The sequence below is a fragment of the Cnephaeus nilssonii genome, assembly GCF_951640355.1.
Source record: "Cnephaeus nilssonii genome assembly, chromosome: 10".
NCBI classification, from domain to species: Eukaryota; Metazoa; Chordata; class Mammalia; order Chiroptera; family Vespertilionidae; genus Cnephaeus; species Cnephaeus nilssonii.
The window spans coordinates 57,808,468-57,829,376 of NC_137081.1; positions in this window are offsets into that span (position 1 = coordinate 57,808,468).

Consider the following 20,909-nt stretch of genomic DNA (forward strand, 5'->3'; position numbering starts at 1 on the left):
AAATTTGTTTATAAAATAATAAAGAACAATTTTAGAAGTTAAATCATGTCTGCATTGAAGCACATTGCTTATTGTTGTTTTTATTGAACATGGAGATTTTCAGATAGTAATGTGGGTCAACCAAACAGGCCAAGGATAGAGCCATAATTAATAATTTTCCCTCTAAGTGGGAAAAAACGAATATTCTTGTTCACTTAGACATTTCTTTTGATGAAATAACATAGTTATTTAGTTTTTAAAACCCTGACTATGATTTATAAAATTTTACTAAGGTGACTATTATGCTATGGTTTAATTACTTTTTTAATTTAAAAATCGAAGACACAAAAAAATATAAATAATAAAAATCAAAGACATGCCTTGACCAGTGTTGCTCAGTGGCTAGAGTGTTAACCCTCACACTGAAGAGTCATGGGTTCAAATCCTAGTCAAGGGCATGTACCTGGATTGCAGGTTCAATCCCTGGCTCTGGTCAGAGTGTGTGGGGGAGGCAAACCATAGAGGTGTCTCTCTCACATCGATCTCTCTCTCTCTCTCGCTCTCTCTCTCTCCCTCATTTTCTCTATCCCTCTCCCTCTCTCCCTCCTTTCCTCGCTTCCACTCTCTAAAAATTAATGTCCTTGGGTGAGGATTAACATTTGATTTCTATAAAGATAACTAAGTTTACATCTTTCCTTGATATGTATAAAAGAAGAATATCTGTTTCTACAAATTAATATCCTAGAGAAATGATTACCCCATTTTCAAGTGATGGAAGATTACTTTATCTAACTCTAAAGATATCTTGGGAGGCTGAGCTCTAGGAAATCTCTTAGGATTTAAGCATTTGATGATTGGCAGGGGGGTCAATTACTAGAGCTGACATCAACCCACTAGTTTAAAACTCATTAATGTACTCAAGAATATGAAAGAGTTAAGTTTGCTGCAAAAGTATACAGGGTAGAAAATATAAATCTAAGAACAAAATTCTGGAGAATTTTTTTATTTAAGGGGCAAGCGGAAAAAGTCAAGCCCTTGAGAAAGCAGACAGAATGCTCAAATACAACGCAGAAGTTTCATTACATAGGAGAAAGGAGGAAAACACTTCAAAGGGGAAATGAATGGCAGCAAGGTCAAGATGCTCTGGAGGGATCGGGAAAGAATGCTGAGGGTTTCAGCTTCATGCCTGCCTCTCCACTTGTCCCCAGCCTTTGAAGCTGCTCCTGGGGCAACTGTAACTCTTGCCTCAAAACTTCACCTATACAAATGAACGTTTTAAAGGAGAGAAAGGGTAAAGCAACAAAATCCAGGCCTGAGATCTACTTAATTAAGAAAGCTTGGATTTTAAACCTAGAAGGATCTTCGGGGTCATCTAGTGCAACCTTCTCATTTTATAGACACCTACAAAAAACGGAAACTACCACCAGATTGTGTGACTTCCTCAGGTACCTAAATCTCGGGACCCTAAAACATACTGAATGCTTGACTAGCCAGCATCTTCACTGACAGCAACCTTAGCTAATTTATTGTGAGAAGGTGAGAACCACAGGAAATGTCACTGAGTGTATGAGAAACAATTCTGAGCCATTCTGTTTTGAGGCCTGTTGTCTGAGTCTGGGTTCTTATTTTCTTTGAAGTGGGCTTATCCTTAGTAAAGACTACTCATAATTAGTATCCAAGCTTTATTTTAATTTGTTTTATTTGTTATATGATTCACAGGTAAAATAAATAGTAAATTATATATATATATATGTATATATATATATTTATATTTATATATATATTTATATATAAATAATTATATAATATTTATATATAATAAATTATATAGAGATATTTATAATTAATATAATTATATATAATTTAGCTTATATACATATAAGCTAAATAGAGAAGAAAGAGCTCAGGGAAAGCTAATTGGTATAGAATGTAAACACATATCAGAACGATCTGATCTGTGAGAGGTGAAAAATGAAGAAAATAGGTAAAAAGAGCATTCTTAGGGACTCCGTTTCTCCTCCTGCTCCAGGCAGGAAAAAATATAGGAAGCTGACTAGTTGAGAAGATCACATGGTCACAGTGTCCCCGGTAGTCAGTCAGCAGGTAGGAGTCTGTGCCCAGGACAGTAGAGAAGCCGTCTGGAGAGAAAGGTTGAGTGGAAGTTGGAAATAGCCTTCATGTAAGTTGGAGGAAGAAGGCAATGTGCAAATGGTCATTCTTATACAATCGATCAAGATGTAATTAATTTGGAGAACAGCTGTTTTGTGAAAATTAAGGTGATATTATCTGTATGGACTTTGTTGTTTCCCCTCAAAATGTATGTGTTGAAGCTCTAACCATCAGTATAGCTATACCATTATTTAGACATGGGACCTTTAAGAAAGTAAAGTTAATTATGGTCATAAGAGTTTGGTCTGGACCTGATAGAATCAATGCCCTTATAAGAAGAGACACCGCCTGGCTACTGTGGCTCAGTGGTTGAGCATCAACCTATGAACCAGGAGGTTGCATTGGATTCCTAGTCAGGACACATGCCCAGGTTGCGGCATTGATTCCCAATAGGAGGTGTGCAGGAGGCAGCCGATCAATGATTCTCTCTCATTATTGGTGTTTCTATCCCTCTCTCCCTCTGCCTTCCTCTCTCTGAAATCAATCCTATCTAATAAAAGGGTAATATGCAAATTAACCATCACGCCCCAACAAAGGTGGCTATGCCCATAGCCACAAATATGGCGGTGCCCATAGCCACAAAGATGGAAGCGTGGGCCGGAGCCATGGAGCGGCAGAGCGGGCAGGAGGCTTGGCTTCCTTTGTCGCCCTGCGACAAAGGAAGCCAAGCCTCCTCCACACCCAGGCGGGCCGCTGAGGGAGACATGCAGGGAGTGCAGTGGGGAGACATGCGGGGAGTGAGCGAGGTTCCCTGTCTGGGGGTTCCAAATCCGCCATTGGTTCCTTTCACCACTGATTCCCCTCCTCGCAGGTATCCTCCACACAAAAGCCATTCTGTGCAAATATGTCATGTCCTAATGGGTGAATCCTAAACCGAATGAGTGTCACACCTGGGCAACCTAACTCCCGTTAGAAAAAGAACCTGGGAGGAGGGATTTAGGAATCATGAAGTCATCGTGACCTGCTCGGTCTCCTGCTGTCAAACACAGGCAGTCTGAGACCCTCCCAAACACTACCTGAGCTAAACCTGAGAACCAAGATATTTTCAAGGCCCAAAGTTGACAGGGGTAAGGGGCAGGGGAGCAAAGCAAGCAAAAGAGCCAACTCAACCAAAGACGCAGGAGCCTAAGATAACGCAGAGAAGTGTGCTGGCCACCGATGCTCTCCCGCAGACGCAGTGCCCACACCCAGCTGGGGGAGGGGGTGTGTACGTGCAGAATTTAAGGCCACCAGCAGGAGGGAAAGTCGAAGCATGCCTAAGGATTTTTTGTACATGTCCCACAGTCAAGAAGCGGAGTCAGAATCAAGAAGCGAAGTTTTACCTCAGAGCTGGGGTGTTTAAAAGTATCTAAAAATAGCAGTTCCTTCGCTGAGTCCACTGCCACGCTTTCCTGGACTAGAGGCTTTGGAGAGGGTAATTGTGAGGAGAATGCTTCTGACTCTGGATACCCAGTGAAACTGCTGTCATGAGCCTTTGTATGGCTGGCAGGAAAACACAGCAATGAGGGAAGAATAATGTCTCAAAACGAAGAGGTTGGTTTTTTTCTTCTCATCAGCAAAATGTGAATATTACCTAAACCACAGACTTTGTGAGAATTAATTTAAATAAAATTCCAGAAATAGTATAATAGCCAGGCTGAAGTGAATAGGTTGGTTGAGCGTGAGCATGGTCCTGTGCACGGAAAGGTTGCAGGTTCAATTCCAGGTCAGGGAACATCCCTGGCACATACCTGGATTTCAAGTTGGATCCCTGGCCAGGGCTCCTAAGGAGAGCAATTGAAGGGATGTTTCTTACATTGATGTTTTTCTCTCTATATCCCTCTCCCTTCCACTCTCTCTAAAAGTCAATGGAAAATGAATTAATGCCATATCTACAAATGTGTATCATCTAAAAAGAAAAGAAAAAAAGAAGTGGGGGTGGCCCTAACCAGTTTGGCTCAGTGGATAGAGCATCGGCCTGCAGACTGAAGGGTCCCAGGTTCGATTCCAGTCAAGGGCATGTACCTTGGTTGCGGGCACATCCCCAGTTGGGGGTGTGCAGGAGGCAGCTGATTGATGTTTCTCTCTCATCGATGTTTCTAACTCTCTATTCCTCTCCTTTCCTCTCCATGAAAAAAATCAATAAGATATATTTAGAAAAAAAAAAAAAAACAGGGTAAAAGAGGATGAATATGTACTATATAATTTAAAGAGTGTAAAATAATATAACTTTTTAGGGGCATATATGTTATCTATACTAACAAAAGGGTAATATGCTAATTAGACCAGACATCTTTCAGACATCCATCCGGACGTCCTTTTGGACAAAGCCATGGTGGTGGGGGCCGAGGCAGAGGCCATTAGGGGCAACCAGGTCGGCAGGGGAGCAGTTAGGCGTCAATCAGGCTAGCAGGGGAGTGGTTATAGGGTGATCAGGCTGGCAGGCAGGCAAATGGTTGGGAACCAGCAGTCCCAGATTATGAGAGGGATCAGTCCTAAGCTGGCAGTTGGACATCCCCCGAGGGGTCCCAAATTGGAGAGGGTTCAGGTTGGGCTGAGGGACACCCACCCCCCCATGCACGAATTTCCTGCTCCAGGCCTCTAGTCTATAATAATAAAAGTGTAATATACTAATTAAACCAGAAGTCCTTCCAGACAAACCTGGGGCTGCAAGGGAAGCCCAGGTCCCGCGTGCCAGAGGGAAGATGGTGCCGACAGCCAGGGGAAGAAAGGCCTACTCTTGCACAAATTTCGTGCACCAGGCCTCTAGTAAAAACATAAAGAAAAAGAGAAAAGTCACTGAAGAAGTCAAGTGAGAACACAGCAGGAAAGCAGCCATCTGCAACCTAACGGAAAAAGCCCTCACCAGACACCCTGATCAACCCTGCCAACACCTTGATCTTGGACTTCCAGTCTCCAAAGTGTGAGAGAAAAACTTCTATTGTTTAGGCCATTCTGTATGTAGTATTTTATTATGGGCAGCCCAAGCTGACTAACACACTATCTATTAATAGTTGCCTTGTTAGTAATATAGCATAGTGGCTAAGAATGCAGGCACTGAAGTCAGACTATTAAAATCTCTGGAATAACTCAAGGATATATTTAACCTCTCAATCCCTCATTTTTCTCATTTGCAAAGTGAGACAAAAGAAGTACCTATCTCATTGGCTAATGTGAGAATGGATTGAAATAATGTATGTAAAGTGCTTGATACATAAATAACTAAGTACTCAATAAATAGTAATTAAAAATAATAAAGGAACAAGATTATTTCACCTACCATCATTATGAATAAAATAAACCACCAGGAGCTCCAAATTGAATATAATGTCACTTTAAATTTTTTCTAGTTTATATCTCATTTAGATGAAAAATATCTAAATTTTTAAAATAATTTCTAAGTGATATTATAGAAAGCTTAGAAATTGAAAGATCTACAGGTACTGAATTTGAATACTTTCATAATACCAGAGTGTCATGGAGCAGCTTGGTGTTTTTTCCTGCACTTACTTCAATGAACTCTAACAGAGTCAGACCTTGAGACAGGTCTTGTGACATTATCAGACCACACAGAAACCCTTAAATCTGATCTTGTTCTCACTAGTAAAAGCTGTAATTTGGACATTTCCCCACCTCTTTCATGTAATCCTATATAATCCTATATAATAAAGAGCTAATATGCAAATGGTCATCAAGCCCTCTCGCCCTTGTGCCAGAACTGCTCAGACACTCAACACTGGGGAGAGAGGAATGGGGACCAGCCAGGCTGTGGCCCGGGAGAGGGACAAGGCGCCCGCCACACGGTCCCAGGCACCAGCGGCTTCGCCTGCGCCTGTGGCCTGGCCCAGGAGAGGGACAAGTTGCACAACCCACAGTCCCAGGTGCCAGCAGCTAGGGCTGCAGCCCGAGAGAGGGACAAGCTGCCCGCCCCGTGGCCCCAGGAGCCTGCGGCTGCAGCCTTGGCAAAGCTGCCCTCCCACGGTCCCCTGTGGCTGCGGCTGGCCCGAGCGAAGTCAGCCCAAGTCCTAGGTGCCTGCGACCGGCCAGAGGAGGGAATCCTGGGTCCCAGGTTCAGGGCAAGGCAGAGGCTGTTAGGGGTGATTAAGCCAGCAGGGGAGCAGTTAGAGGCTACCAGGCAGGCAAGCAGAGGAGTTAGGGGCAGGCAGGCAGGTGAGTGGTTAGGAGCCAGCAGTCCCAGATTGGAGAGGATGCAGGCCAGGCTGAGGAACCCTCCCATACCCGTGCATGAATTTTGTTCACCAGGCCTCTAGTTCTTTGATAAATAGCTATGACTCAGGACTTGTGGTCATTTAAAAATACATTTCATCTTTAGTGAATTTCTTATTCTAATCTTCAGATTAAAAAAAATGTAAATCTGGCTGCTTTTGCAGAGTTATCCTGTTTTCCTGAAATTGTCACAAATGAAGTGCATGTTAAAAGGCATGACTTCATATGAACATTCTTTCCACATACCTTAGTGGGAGGAGGCTTTACAATGAAGTTAATGAAGATTTAGCACTGCTCACATGAGCCACTTCCAAGGATCTGACAGAGGCCCTAGGAGTTCTGTACTTATAATTCTGTATGATATTTCTTAAGAGATCCTTCCAAATTATATTCAGTTCCCAAAACCAGGATCAAGCCTAACTGTTGCTGTATCCTGTGAGCTTTCTAAACATTTAATATTTAAAGTAACATTGAAATTTTAAAAGCAATCCCAGTTTAAAATAAATCAAGCTATGGGAGAATATTCTGTAACAAAATACTTCTGTATACAGCTCTCAGCCACCAAATTGAACCAAAACAGATATTTCTTTACATAATGACAGGTTCCAACTTTTGGTTTAGGACACCTTTTGTCAAATGCAATTTTATAAAGTAGAAATTTTTTAGCTAAGGAAAGTAAAAAAGAGTTTATTCACTTTTCACCTCTTCAGCTCCAACCATGGAAGCACCTCTAGAGATCAGGATGGCTTCTCTCCTCACAGCACAATTTGAAAACCACTGATTTAGACAGTAATACACCATGGAAGTATAGTTGGAGACAGAGAATAAACGCCTCACATAATTTTTTCAGAGCGTAAGTGCTTTATCACAGAAAAATTTACCAAATAAGACTATAGGATCTTCATCCCCATAGGACCAACAACTATTTTACTGATGAGTGGCATACATTTTTGTCTTGAGTAAGGAGCACTATGCAAGATGAATTTTCAAGGCTCTTTCTTTGCCAGTTGATTCTCTCTCTTAAGATAAGTCAGGAATAACTACTTTCAGAGACATTTACATTCTAACTAGTCAGAAATAAATGTTGACTGCTACAAGGTATTGAAAATATATGGAAGCATAGTTTAAGTTTTATCAGGTGAATGAATATATATATCCTATCTAATAATAGACAAATATGCAAATTGACCATACCTCCGACACACCCACAAGCCACGCCCACCATCCAATCAGAGCGAGTATGCAAATTAACCCAAACCAAGATGGCTACAGCCACAGAGAGCAAGGTTTCCTAGGTAACAGAGGAAGCCAATCTTTCCGCCTGCCCTTGCCAGGCCTAAGCCTCCACTCAAGCTACAAAGTTTCAATTACAGAAGGTAAACAAATTCAAACAAATGGCGGCAGAATGGAGCTTGAGAGAGCAGGCCAGGGTTGCCGCCGGCAACAGAGGAAGCAAAGCTTTCCGCACACCCTGGCCGGGCCCACCCGCTTAAGGCAACAAAGTTTCAATTATAACCCCAACAAAAATAGCTACCGGCCTCGGAGGGAGCCCTAGGCTTGGCTCCGCTCCAGGCTACAAAGTTTCAATTGTAGAAGAAAAATAAATTCCAGATACCAGGGCCTCTGCTTGGGTTGCCAGGGGGCGTGGCCGGCCTGCAAACCACCACAGGCCCCTCACTCAGGCCGCCCCACACCCCAAGGGAACCCCCACCTGATCCGGGACGCCCTTCAGGGCAAACCAACCAGGCCTCTATCCTATCTAATAAAAGAGTAATGTGCGCATTGATCATCACTGCAACACACAATATAGCTGCCCCCATGTGGTCAAAGATCCTGCCCCCATGTGGACACAAGATGGCCACCACAAGATGGCCAGCAGGGGAGGGCAGTTGGAGGTGATCAACCCTGCAGGAGAGGGCAGTTAGGGGTGACCAGGCCAGCAGAGGAGGGAAGTTGGGGGCAAACAGGCTGGCAGCAGAGTGGTTAGGGGGTGATCAGGCTGGCAGGCAGAAGTGGTTAGGGGCAATCAGGAAGGCAGGCAGGCAAGCAGTTGGGAGCCAGCAGTCCTGGATTGTGAGAGGGATCCCATATTGGAGAGGGTACAGGCTGGGCTGAGGGACAACCCCACTCCATGCACGAATTTCGTGCACCGGGCCTCTAGTATATATATATATATACATATATATACATATATATATATATATATATATATATATATATATATATATATATATATATATATATATAATAAAAGCCTAAGTGACCATTATGGTGGAACAACCAGCACAACTGGTCGCTATTATGCACACTGACCACCGGGAGCAGATGCTCAATGCAGGAGCTTCCCCCCTGGTCAGAAGCTGGGCTCACAGCTGGTGAGTGCAGCAGCAGTAGCGGGAGCCTCTCCCGCCTCCACGGCAGCACTAAGGAGCAGCAAGCCGAGTGGTAAGAAGCAAGCAGGCGGGCAGTATTCTGTAACAAATTACTTCTGTATACAGCTCTCAGGAGTGAGGGATCCTGGATTGTGAAAGGGATGTCCGGCAGGCGGACATCCCCCGAGGGGTCCTGAACTGTGAAGAGGGCACAAGCCAGGCTGAGGGACCCATCTCCTAGTGCACGAATTTTGTGCACCAGGCCTCTAGTATCCTATATAATAAAACCCGACTGCAAATCAACTGAACAGCAGAACGACCAGTGAAATGACCGGTCTCTATGATGTGCACTGACAACCAGGGGGCCCCTGGTGGTCAGTGCACTCCCACAAGGGGAGCACTGTTCAGCCAGAAGCCAGGCTTACAGCTGGTGAGCACAGTGGCAGTGGCAGGAGCCTCTCCCACCTCCATGGCAGTGCTAAGGAACAGCGAGCCGAGCAGTAAGGAGCAGCAAGCAGGTGGGTGGTAAGGAGCGAGGGATCCCGGACTGTGAGAGGGATGTCTGCCTACCAGCTTAGGGGGGCCTAAGCTTGAAGGCAGACATCCCCCAAGGGGTCCTAGACTGCAAGAGGGTACAGACCATGCTGAAGGACTCCCCCCCACACCAGTGCACAAATTTCGTGCACCGGGCCTCTAGTATGTATGTGTGTGTGTGTGTCTATATATATATATATATATATATATATATATATATCTCCTTGAAAACTGATTTCTTTATAAAGGCCTTGAATCTGAGTATAACACACTCAAGAAAATACCCTCCATGACCCACATATCACTGTCTTTGTTCTAAATACACTGTAAATTTTGTAAGCATTTCCTGATCCAACTGAGTAAGATTTCAAAGGAATCGTCTTGAAACCAGATCTTCTAAATATTCAATGGACTTGATTTTCTTTAGGAAACATGCCACATTATTCACATTGCTCTCTTTTTTATATATGGAATGCAAACCATCAATTCTTTAATTATGTCATTTTTAAGGTGTTCAATTCTTAGTCTTTAATCATTACTCCATTCATTCAGTGAAAATGCATTTAGTGTCTATCTGCCAGATTCTGTATGAGAAACCAGGAATACAAAGAGAAATAAGCTTAGAACTTGTCCTTGAAAGCACTAGGTCCCTAAGAAGAAAGGTCAATGACCAAAGAACGAAGGTCAATGACCATGCTTGTTGATTCATCTCTGGAATCTTCAAGCCTAGCTAGGTATTTAATAGATTTCTTCTATTGCCATAGAATCATCATTTAAGCAAGATGCATGAATACTGCATTTTGGTGGAAACTTTTTATTCCCATAAATGTCCAGAAATAGATTCTATCATTAATTTTCTAATCATTTGCTTATTTTACATGTGTGTTATTAAATTAATACCTAGGGTAATTTACTTCCTCCCTACAGATTAAATTTCTATCACTAAATACATATGCCTCTAAATCATGAGCTTACTTAAAAATGGCACATCCTTATTCCATACTCGTCATATTCATGTCTAGAGAACCAAAATTCTACAGCTGCTTAGGAAAGGCTGATTGTATTATCAATTAATATTTGTAGCTTCAGCCAAGAAATCAGTGATTTAGTCAAATGTCTTCTAAACAAGAATGAAAACTAATTTATTTGGGGGATTCTGCTTGTGCTGTTATGAATTAATCCAAATAGCATTGGGGCCTCATATCCTGAGCTTCTGTTCTCATTGGCTTCCTTTCTTCCCCATCCACATTACCAACCCTGACTCAAGCTCCAAAAAGAATTCCATCTGGTAATCAGAGCCTTTAATCCTTTAGCACCTCACACTTACCTTTTCTTTTTCATTTAAAACATTCTCGAGTTCAATGACATTTTTAGCAAGCAGAACCTGGAGTTAGTTCTTACTAGCTTCTATGCTAGCCTAGAAGGAAAGGAAATAGTAGAAGAGCCTTATTCATCTGTTTGGAAAACACCTGGTCTGGGGAGAATACCACTTTCTATTTATTTTACTCAGTGGCCCCCCCACTCCTACTTTCATCAACCTACACTTCATATACTTTGTGATATACCCTAGTGCAGCCTGTCATGGTTACCAGTGACTATTATTATTAAATATACAGAATCATTTTACCAGATGATAAAAGAAGCTGCAGTGTCTAAAAATTTCATATATCTGACGTGTTGTATAAACAGCCTAAATCCCTATACATTTTATAACTTCAGCAGTCTAAAGGTTAAAGCCTGTCAGTTGAATTTCACGAATTCCAGGAAGAAATGAGGAAGTAGCACCAACTCTTCATTGTATACCAGTGATCAAACATCTCCTCATTACACTTCAATATTGTTGCCTCTAAAGGTCACCATTGCTGAACATAATCACACAAAATCAAAACTGCAAACTTTATATATCATGGAGGTAGTAAATAGCTTGGAGGTTTATTTTCTGGTGCCTGAACAACATTCTGAACCCATTTATAAATTCTTGGGAATGGCGGCATGAGCCAAACATATTTGCAATGCCTAACAATAGCTTCAATTAAATCAATTTCCTGTTAAAAAAATGTTTTAGTCTTTTTAGGTGAAAAACACAACTCTTCTACCCATAATATAGTAGAAGTCCTTTTAATTGGTATGTTTTAAATGGATTTTTTCTTTCTTATCTTACTGTAAAAGTAAGCTTGATAGTTATTTGTCAATCACCTTCAGGATGGGATATTTCAAAGTTGAAAAAGAGAAGTCGTGAAGTTCATTTAATAAAGCATTATTATGCCCAATAAATTGCATATGTTCCTTACTTCCTCTATTCATTAAATTTGCTGTGGTTATTTAAACAGTATGCCACCTTGTAAGATCCCTCGCCTCATCTAAGCCACCATCAGCTCATGCCTGGATTACTCTACCACCCCATCTGCCTCCACTCTTACTCCCCTGCATTCCTTCTCTGTTCAATAAAACATTAATTAACATTATCTTTTGAACATATAGTTCATATGACTTCATTTCCAAGGAAGGGAACCCTCCAGTGGCTTCGCTTATACTTAAAATTTACAATTCTCACCATGGTCTACAACAGGCGTCCTCAAACTACGGCCCACAGGCCACATGCAGGTGTTTTTGTAGTTTTGTTTTTTTACTTCAAAATAAGATATGTGCAGTGTGCATAGGAATTTGTTCATAGTTTTTTTTTTTAAACTATAGTCCGGCCCTCCATCGGTCTGAGGGACAGTGAACTGGCCCCTGTTTAAAAAGTTTGAGGACCCCTGGTCTACAAGGCCCTGAGGAAATCAACCCCTCCTTATCATTCTGATCTCAACTCCTATCATTCTTTTTTCCTTGCTCAACTCCAGCAACACTGAAGTAACTCACTTTTGTTGAACATGCCTAGAAACTTGTACTTTTCTTACCGCCTGTGCATGTGAGCATCTTGTCCCCTAATCTTGATATGGCCATTTCTTTCTTTTCCTTCCTGTCTCTTCTGGAATGCTTTCTCAGGAAAACTGTTTTACTCACCCAAGCTGATTACCTCCCCTCCTGCAGATTTTCTCTATCCCATGCCCTTACATTATTTCTATCATAGAACTTACAATCTGAATTTACAAAAATCTTATTCAGATGATTTACTGGTTTGTTTTCTATCTCTGCTTTCACTAGTGAACAAATTACACTGGAAGTAGGCACTTAGTCTATCTTACTCCATAAAGGCATGTAGTAGAAACTCTTGTTGAGTTTCTACTACATATATACAGTATACATATATGTATATGTGCATATAAATGTGTGTGTGTGTGTATATATATATATATATATATAAAATCCTAGAACTTTTTCCTTGTTAGAAAATTTTTATGTCTTTAAAACAAGTTTACAGTCTTAATTCAGAAAAAAATAACAGTTTGATATGCATAGATGCTGCATGAGTGTAAAGTATACAGCTATATGTTATACTATCTTATATAATAAAAGCCTAATATGCCAATTGTCCCCTCAGGCAGTCATTCCACCGGGAGTTCAACCTGGAGTTTGACTGGGAGTTCCACCGCTTGCTATGACATGCGCTGACCATGAGGGGGTGGCGCAGAGCATGGCAGGCATCACAGGACGCTGGCAGCAGGCAGCAGTGGAGGTGCTGCCAGCCCGATGGGCCCCAACGAGAGCAGGACCGCAGCGGGATAGTGGAGCAGGTGAGCGGCCAGCACCAGGTCAAGGCTGGTGCGAGCGGGGCCTAAATCGCCCAGCCGATTGCCCCGCAGATGGTCCCGCAGATGGTGACCAGTGGCGACCCAGCCTTCCAACCCTCCTCTCATCTGGCAGCCATCAGTTTGTTTTCTATATGTATGAAGGTTTTTTGTTTTGTTTATTTTGTTTTTTTAAGATTCAACATATAAATGAAATCATTTGTCTTTCTTTGTCTGACTTATTTCACTTAGCATAATAGCCTTTCAGTTCATCCATCCATGTTGTCACAGTGGTATAGTAATATTCCATTGTATATATGTACCACTCTTCTTTATTCACTCATCTATTTATGACCATTTAGGTTTGCTTCTGTATCTTGGTTATTGTAAATAATGCTGCATTGAACATAGGGGTGCATATATCTTTTCAAATTAGTGTTTTGGATTTATTTGGTTAAATACTCAGAAATGGGATTGCTGGGTTATATGGTAGTTCTATTTTTAATTTTTAAGAAACCTCTATGATATTTTCCATAGTGGCTGCACTAATTTGCAATTTCACCAACAATGCACAAGGATTCCCTTTTCTCTACATCTTTAGAACATTTGTTTGTTGATTTATTGATGATAGCCTGTCTGACAAGTGTGAGGTGTTGACTTGTGGTGATTTTAATTTGCATTTCTCAGATGATTAGTTAAGATGATGTTGAGCAACTTTTTATGTCTATCGGCCTTCTGTATGTCTTCTTTGAAGAATGTGTATTCAGGACCTCTGCCCACTTTATAATCCAATTGGTTGTCTTTTTGGTGTTAAGTTTTATGAGTTTTTAAATTTTTTTTTAATATTAACCCCTTGTTGGATATATCATGGGCATATATCTATTACCATTCAGTAAATTGTCTTCTTGTTTTGTGGATGGTTACCGTGGAAAACCTTGGATATCTATATGCAAAGGAATAAATTTGGACCTTTATCTTTCACACTATACAAAAATTAACTCACAATAGATTATACACTTAAATCTATAAAACTTATAAAGAAAGCAGAGGAAAAAAGCTTCAAGACATGGGATTTGGCAATGATTTCTTGGATATGACACCAAAAGCATAGGCAACAAAAGAAAAAATAGACAAATGGGGATACATCAAAATTAAAACTTCTGCACATCAAAAGGAACAATCAACAGAGTGAAAAAGCAACCATTGAAATAAGAGAAAATATTTGCAATTTATATATCTGAAAGGAGGGTTCATATCTAGAATATATAAGGAGTTCCTACAATTCAACAACAAAAACAGAAAATACCCCAAATAACTTGATTTAAAAATGGGCAAAGAACTTGGATAGAAATTTCTCCAAATAAGATACGTAAATGGCCAACAAGCCTATGAAAAGATGTTCAAAATTGCTAATCATAAGAGAAATGCAAATCAAAACTATAATGAGATACCATTTCACACTAATTAGGATGGCCACTATCAAAAGAACAGACAATAACAAGTGTTGATGAGGATGTGGAGAAATTAGAACCCTTGTGCACTGTTGGTGGGAATGTAAAATGGTGCATTCATTATGGAAAACAATATGGCAGTTTTTCAAAAAATTAAAAATAGAATTCCCATATGATCTAGCCATCTTACTTTTGTGTATATATCCAAAAGAATTCAAAGCAAGATCTTGAAAAGACACTCGCATACAGCGTTCATTGCAATATAATTCACAATAGCCAACAAGTATAATTAGCCCAAATATTTGTCGACAGATCAATGAATAAAAAGAATGTGGTACAGTTGATCTTTGAACAACAGGAGGGTTAAGGCACCAACTCCCTGCACAGTAAAAATCTATATATACCTTTGATTTCCCAAAATCTTAGTTATTCCTCAGTATTCACAGGGAGATTACTTCCAAAAACTTCCATAGATACCAAATCCATGAATGCTCAAGTCCCCTATGTAAAATGGCATAGATCAATGCATACAGTCAGCCCTCCAATTAAGCGATTCCCAATCACATATCAAAAACACTACAGGTATTCATTAAAAAAAATCCACATATACATGGGCCCATGCAGTTCAAACTCATGCTGTACAAGGGCCAACTATGCATACATACAATGGAATATTATGAAGCCTTAAACAAGGAGATCTGGTAAAGCTTTTGCCTTTTACTAAAAAGGAGATCTGGTTACATGCTACAACACTCACGAACCTCAAGGACATTGATACTAAGTGAGATAAGCCAGTCACAACAGTATAAATACTGTATGATTCCACTTGCATGAAGTATCTAAAAGTGGTAAATATCATAGAAACAGAAAATAGAAAGTTGGTTGCCAAGGGCTAGGAGGAGAGAAGAGGAGGTATTAGTGTTTAACGTGTATAGAATTTTAATTATACAAGATGAAAGTTCTAGAGATCTCTTCACAATGATGTGAATATAGTGAACACTACTGAATTATACCCTTAAAGATTGTTAAGATGACAGATTTCATGTGTTTTTGTCACAATAAAAATAAATTCAGAATAAAGCTTTCTAGTCTTATTTCCTATAGTTTATAACAGATTTGAAGTAATTGCTTCTGGTTAACTTTCTGCACTGTTCTTGCTGATAAAAATGGAAAGACTGAGAGCCACTAAAAAGAATTTTTGTCAGGGCAAACTAACAAATAAAAAAAATACCAAGAAACAAAAATGAAAATAAAAAGTAAAATTTACTTTTACATTAAATGTTACTTCCCACAGCCATATCCACTGGTTTGTCTGTAAATGTATGTTTGTATGTTATGATGTGTGAACACTTAAGGTCAATGAAATAAATATGAATGACTATATTTTTTAAAAAAACACAGTTTATGAACTGAATTATTCAGATGCATTTTCCATTTCATATAAAACACTTGAATTAATTTATCTTCTTTATGATTGATTCCCAAGTCTCTTCAAAAAAGACTTCTGAAAAATCATATTGGGGGAAATCAACTAATAAAATTTTGTCAACATATGAGAAACAACTGTCAACTCTATATTATAAGATTAGATTGAATTACCACTTAAGAGAAGTATAAAAAAATGTTTTTCTGAGTACAGTCTGGTTTCACTTTTTTTTTTTTACAATATCTGTGTTGTTGTTTAATTCTTTACTGGGTGCAAATCCATACCTGTGTGTGCATATACCATTTCAAAGAACTTTCTTTCCCTTGATTTTTTAAAATATATATTTTATTGATTTCAGAGAGGAAGGGAGAAGGAGAGAGAGATAGAAACACCAATGATGACAGAGAATCATTGATCGGCTGCCTCCTGCACGCTCCACACTGGGGATCGAGCCCACAACCCCGGCATATGCCCTGACCAGAAATCAAACTGTGACCTCCTGATTCATAGGTTGATGCTCAATCACTGAGCCATGTTGGCTGGGCTCTTTCCCTTGATTTTTTTCATCCTCTATTCACCTCACATTGCCAACAATGATTCAGATGCAAACTCCCTATGAGGCAGGAATTTCTCAGACTTTGGTGTCTCCATTACCTCCAGGATATGTGTAGGTTGCCACTCTCTCAAAGTAGGGATGAATGAGAATTACAAATAGAGGTAGATGATTGGTTTCTTATAACTTTGACTTCTTCATGCACTGATTCTGTTCAGCCTAATAACTTAATGCTAAACCGTTAGAGTTCCCACTGCAGCTGAACATTATCTCAGGGAATTATATAGTTTTATGTTTCTTCTCTTATTTATGTTTGTTTGGGGAATTTTTGAAATGCTTTTTGATCTGAAATAAGATGAGGGTCTTTTTATATTGCAAAGTAATGGGACTACATGCTGCATGAACTACCTTATCCTTTGTTCATTCTGCCTATTTTATTATACCCATTGGTAGCCAATAAATATGTCAACATGCTCTCATGTGAAACCTGTCAGACCTATGAGGCATGACTCCCCATCATTGGATAGAAATCTGAAAACAAATTTATCCCTGAAAAGAAATGAATGATAGGTTAAAGTATTTAAATCAGCCAGGAATTGGTAGCAACAATTTTCTTAAATGGCCATATTTAAACACAGAGCACTTTCTTTTTCTGCACAGGAATTATTAAGAAGTCTCAATCTAAAAGGAAATCTGCAAAGTAATTGCTACTAGCTGCAAGGTAAAAATGGCTGCTCCCATCATCTCCTAGAGTTTAAAGCCCTATTACCTCAATCTTATTATCTCGTTAAATAACTAAAAAGCAATGACAAAAATAATATCTGTAGTTACAAGCTGCAGTATCTAATACAGTAGCCACTAGCTACATATTTAAATTTAAATTTAATTAAAATCACACTAGCTGCATTTGTATGTGTGTGTTCTAGAATGTGTAAATGAGCTTTATTCTTGAAAGTCGAAATTGAAAATAACTCAAATATCCATCCACAATAAAAATGGATAAACAATTGTACATTTATGCAATGGAATATTACTCAGCAATGAAAAAGAACAAATTATAGTTACGTGCAACAACATGAATTCAACATACAAACTGAATGTTGAGTGGGGAAAAAAACAGACAAAAAATAATATTTTCTGTACAATTCCATTTATCTGAAAGTTGGCATAAGGCAAAACTAATCCATGGTCATAGAGGTCAGAATAATAAAAGGGTGTTGACTGGGAGGTTGAGAGGAGGGGGAGGTAAGTAGGGAGAGAAGAATGGAGGGTCCATGGAAGTGTCTGGGGCATGCAGTGGGGGGAAGCAGAGCAAATAGCCACGGGGTTGTGGCAAGTTGTTATGGCAGCCACAGGAAACCAATGTGAGGGAAGACTGAAGCAACACCTAAGCACCTTGCCATTCTGCCTGGAGTCCAGCCTGACTGGGCTCACGGCCGCAGAAGCGCAGTGGGCCTCCGGCTCTGAAGATGGCAGCTTTCAGAGGAGCCCTTGTTCTGGGAAGGGATTCGTGGCCCCAACCAGCTTACTTTTCAGGCCTCAGCATCAACCCCTGAACAGTGACACCAGCTGTCCTTCCTTCTTCCCACAGACCACCGGGCTCAGTGCTCTGCAGGCTTTGAGTCCAGACCAGCCCTGCCTGTTCTCTGCCCCCTGGGATGGCCCGGCCTGTGTGGAGTTGCTGCCAGCCACTTGCCCCTGAGCTCCAGCCTCCTCATTTCTAAAGATATGGGCCTGTGTTCTGCACACGGTTGTTGTGAGGACCCAACAAGATGAGGCGCTTTTCCTGCCTGCTTTGACCTTCTTGCACGTGCTATTTGCTCTGCTTCCTGCCCCTACACTAGCCACATTGTAAGGACTCCATAACCCCATGTGGCTAGTAGTGACCATCTTGGGCAGCGTAAATAGAAAAGATTCCCTTCATCTCAGAAAGTTCAATTGGATAGCACTCTCTAAAGCACCGTGTATCCACACGTGTCATCATTTTTAGTCTTGGAAAATGTGCTCCACAGTCAAATTGCTAAATGCCACTTGTCTCAACGTGCACCTGTCCAATTTTACAAAGAATTTTAAGAAATCCCTAATTTGAGGTAAATACCTAGTGAGTAGCTGCCTTGTGAAACATAAGAGCCACTTTCACAGTTCAAGGATTCTCAAATATCCTTTAGAAAAGATCTAATAATCCCTTTTAGACAATTGTTAGATACTATCATCTTTGTTTTTATGAATTTCAATGAATTTAGGGAGTAAGCAGTAAACTTGTTTTCCTATTAAATATTCAGAAGGACTTTAAATATTATTGAAATCTCTAGTAATAAGAAACTAAACCATCATGCTCCATTCAATTACTACCATATCGTAATTACTTGAGTGTTAGGTCCCTTTCTCAATATGAAAGCCACCTCTTAAATGATAATTCACCCTCTTTATTAAATGCAGAAACCTTTTCTTTCACTGAGGGAGTTAGTGGATTTTTTCAGTTGAGAATGAAATGGTGGGGGCATTGGTGATTAGGAAGAGGGGTAGTTTAATACAGGGACAATGGAAGGATAAGAAGGCAAATCAGATTTTCTGATCTTACAGATAAAGCTGCTTATACATCATCCAAAGGAAACCATTTCACCCAGGGAATATTCACAGTCGTGGTCCCCACCCACTGTGGTCCCCACCCCCTTCCACCCTAAAACTCACACAAGAGCACACTGAATGTAGGTAGTGGGATTAGTAATGCCCACTCACCATGAAGCAATATACTTAAGTGCAAATAGCAACTATGAATAGTGGTTTATGCTGTCTACTTCAAAGAGCACGTGCCACGTCAAAGACTAGAAGAAGGCTCCTCCTCTGGACCACACACAGCAATACAAGTCGGACAGTGCACACACTTTTACCGCAGCCCAAACTCTTCAGTTCTGCTCGCCTGGGAATACACCCAACAGTGCTCCCTAAGTGGAAACTGACATTTTAAAAAATCTAATTTTAAAAATGAGATGATTTCAATCTTGACTCGGATGGTTCGTTATTTGTTTTGTATTTTTACCAATCCGGGTATTTTCACTCCCCTGGTAACCTTTGCCGTTGCTTAGCAGTTTAACTTTTCAGTAGGAACATGAGGAGGTACAGTGGAGTCACACACATTTGGATCAAAACTTCAATCCTTGCCTCTTACAGGGTTGATGATCTTAGGTAAATCCCTCAATGCCTCAGAAACAGCTTCCCACTCTGGAAAGGTAAGCACTTGGACCTCAAATGAGGTCTATGAGTAGCAAATAAAATTGCATATGCTGAAAATGCAATACGTACAGTTTTGTCAATAATTTGCTCAGTACTTCAAAGTTGTAGGTCATATTCTTCCTCTTTCAAGCACTACTATTTTTTATCTTTTTCCATGTCTCCAGCACTTGCCAAGTCATTTACATTTATTAGGTTTATGTATTAGACACATGTTCTTTCCAGGTGAAGAACCTGAGGTAAAGTGAGATAGGTAACATGACTGCACAAAACTTACCCAACACAGAGATATATGTGTTCAAACCAAGAATTTGAACCCAACTTTCTAATCCCGAAGCCATGGTTTGCACTACTTCCCAATAGATGGAAATATAGTATTTAGTTTAGTATTCTATAGTATTTATATAGAATTCTATAGTATTTATATAGAATTTTGTGTAAGCAAAATTCCAGGAAAGTGATCACTTGTCCCCAGGAAGGTAGAAAGTATTTTGACTATTAATGTTTACTTTTGATCAAATAAAGCTTCTGTAGAGGTTGAGGGCATGTGTCTATAAGGTATATGTCTTATACCTATTTCTCCAAGAGTTGCATAGCGTCTTTTGGACATGTAATTAACTGGCTCTTGTTAAATGTCTTTTAAGTTGACATGAAATGCTTCGCACTGCTTCTTCAGGAATGATTTCTGAAACACATGGATACTTGTACTGTCTTATTCTCACAAAGTATGAATTTTATCTAAGGATTGTTTAAAAATTAAATGTTAAACAATGAAGAATATATATACATATATATGCATATACATATACAAAATACATATGCACACACATACATTTCCATCATATGGTCATGCATTTTAATTTTAACAAGTATTGAGAGAAACACAGATTAACTTCCATTTTGGTCAACAGCAGACTAATTTTAAATTTTTTTTTGAAATTTTAGTTTCTGATTTATTGCCATTTCAGAGCAATTTCCTCCTTTTGTTTCCTGAAAGAGTATTAGGTTGGTAGTAAATCAACAACAATATTAAAATTTGGCCACTACCATCCAAAATTCTCACTCTGCAACTTGAAAACTCAAAGGAAATGGAAAACTCAAGGTTAATAAGATTATCATCATTCCCTTTTTTTTCCCTTTTGTGCATGTGTGTGTGTGTGTGTGTGTGTGTGTGTGTGTGTGTATTGTGTATCTAAATCTGTGCCGCCGGCTTTTCTTCACTGAGCAGAAGATTGTAATCATTGCTAAAGTCTCAGGTTTTTTCTTCTTTGCACAAAAATGAAATCAGTGGTGTGTAGCTGAATGCCTTCCAGATAG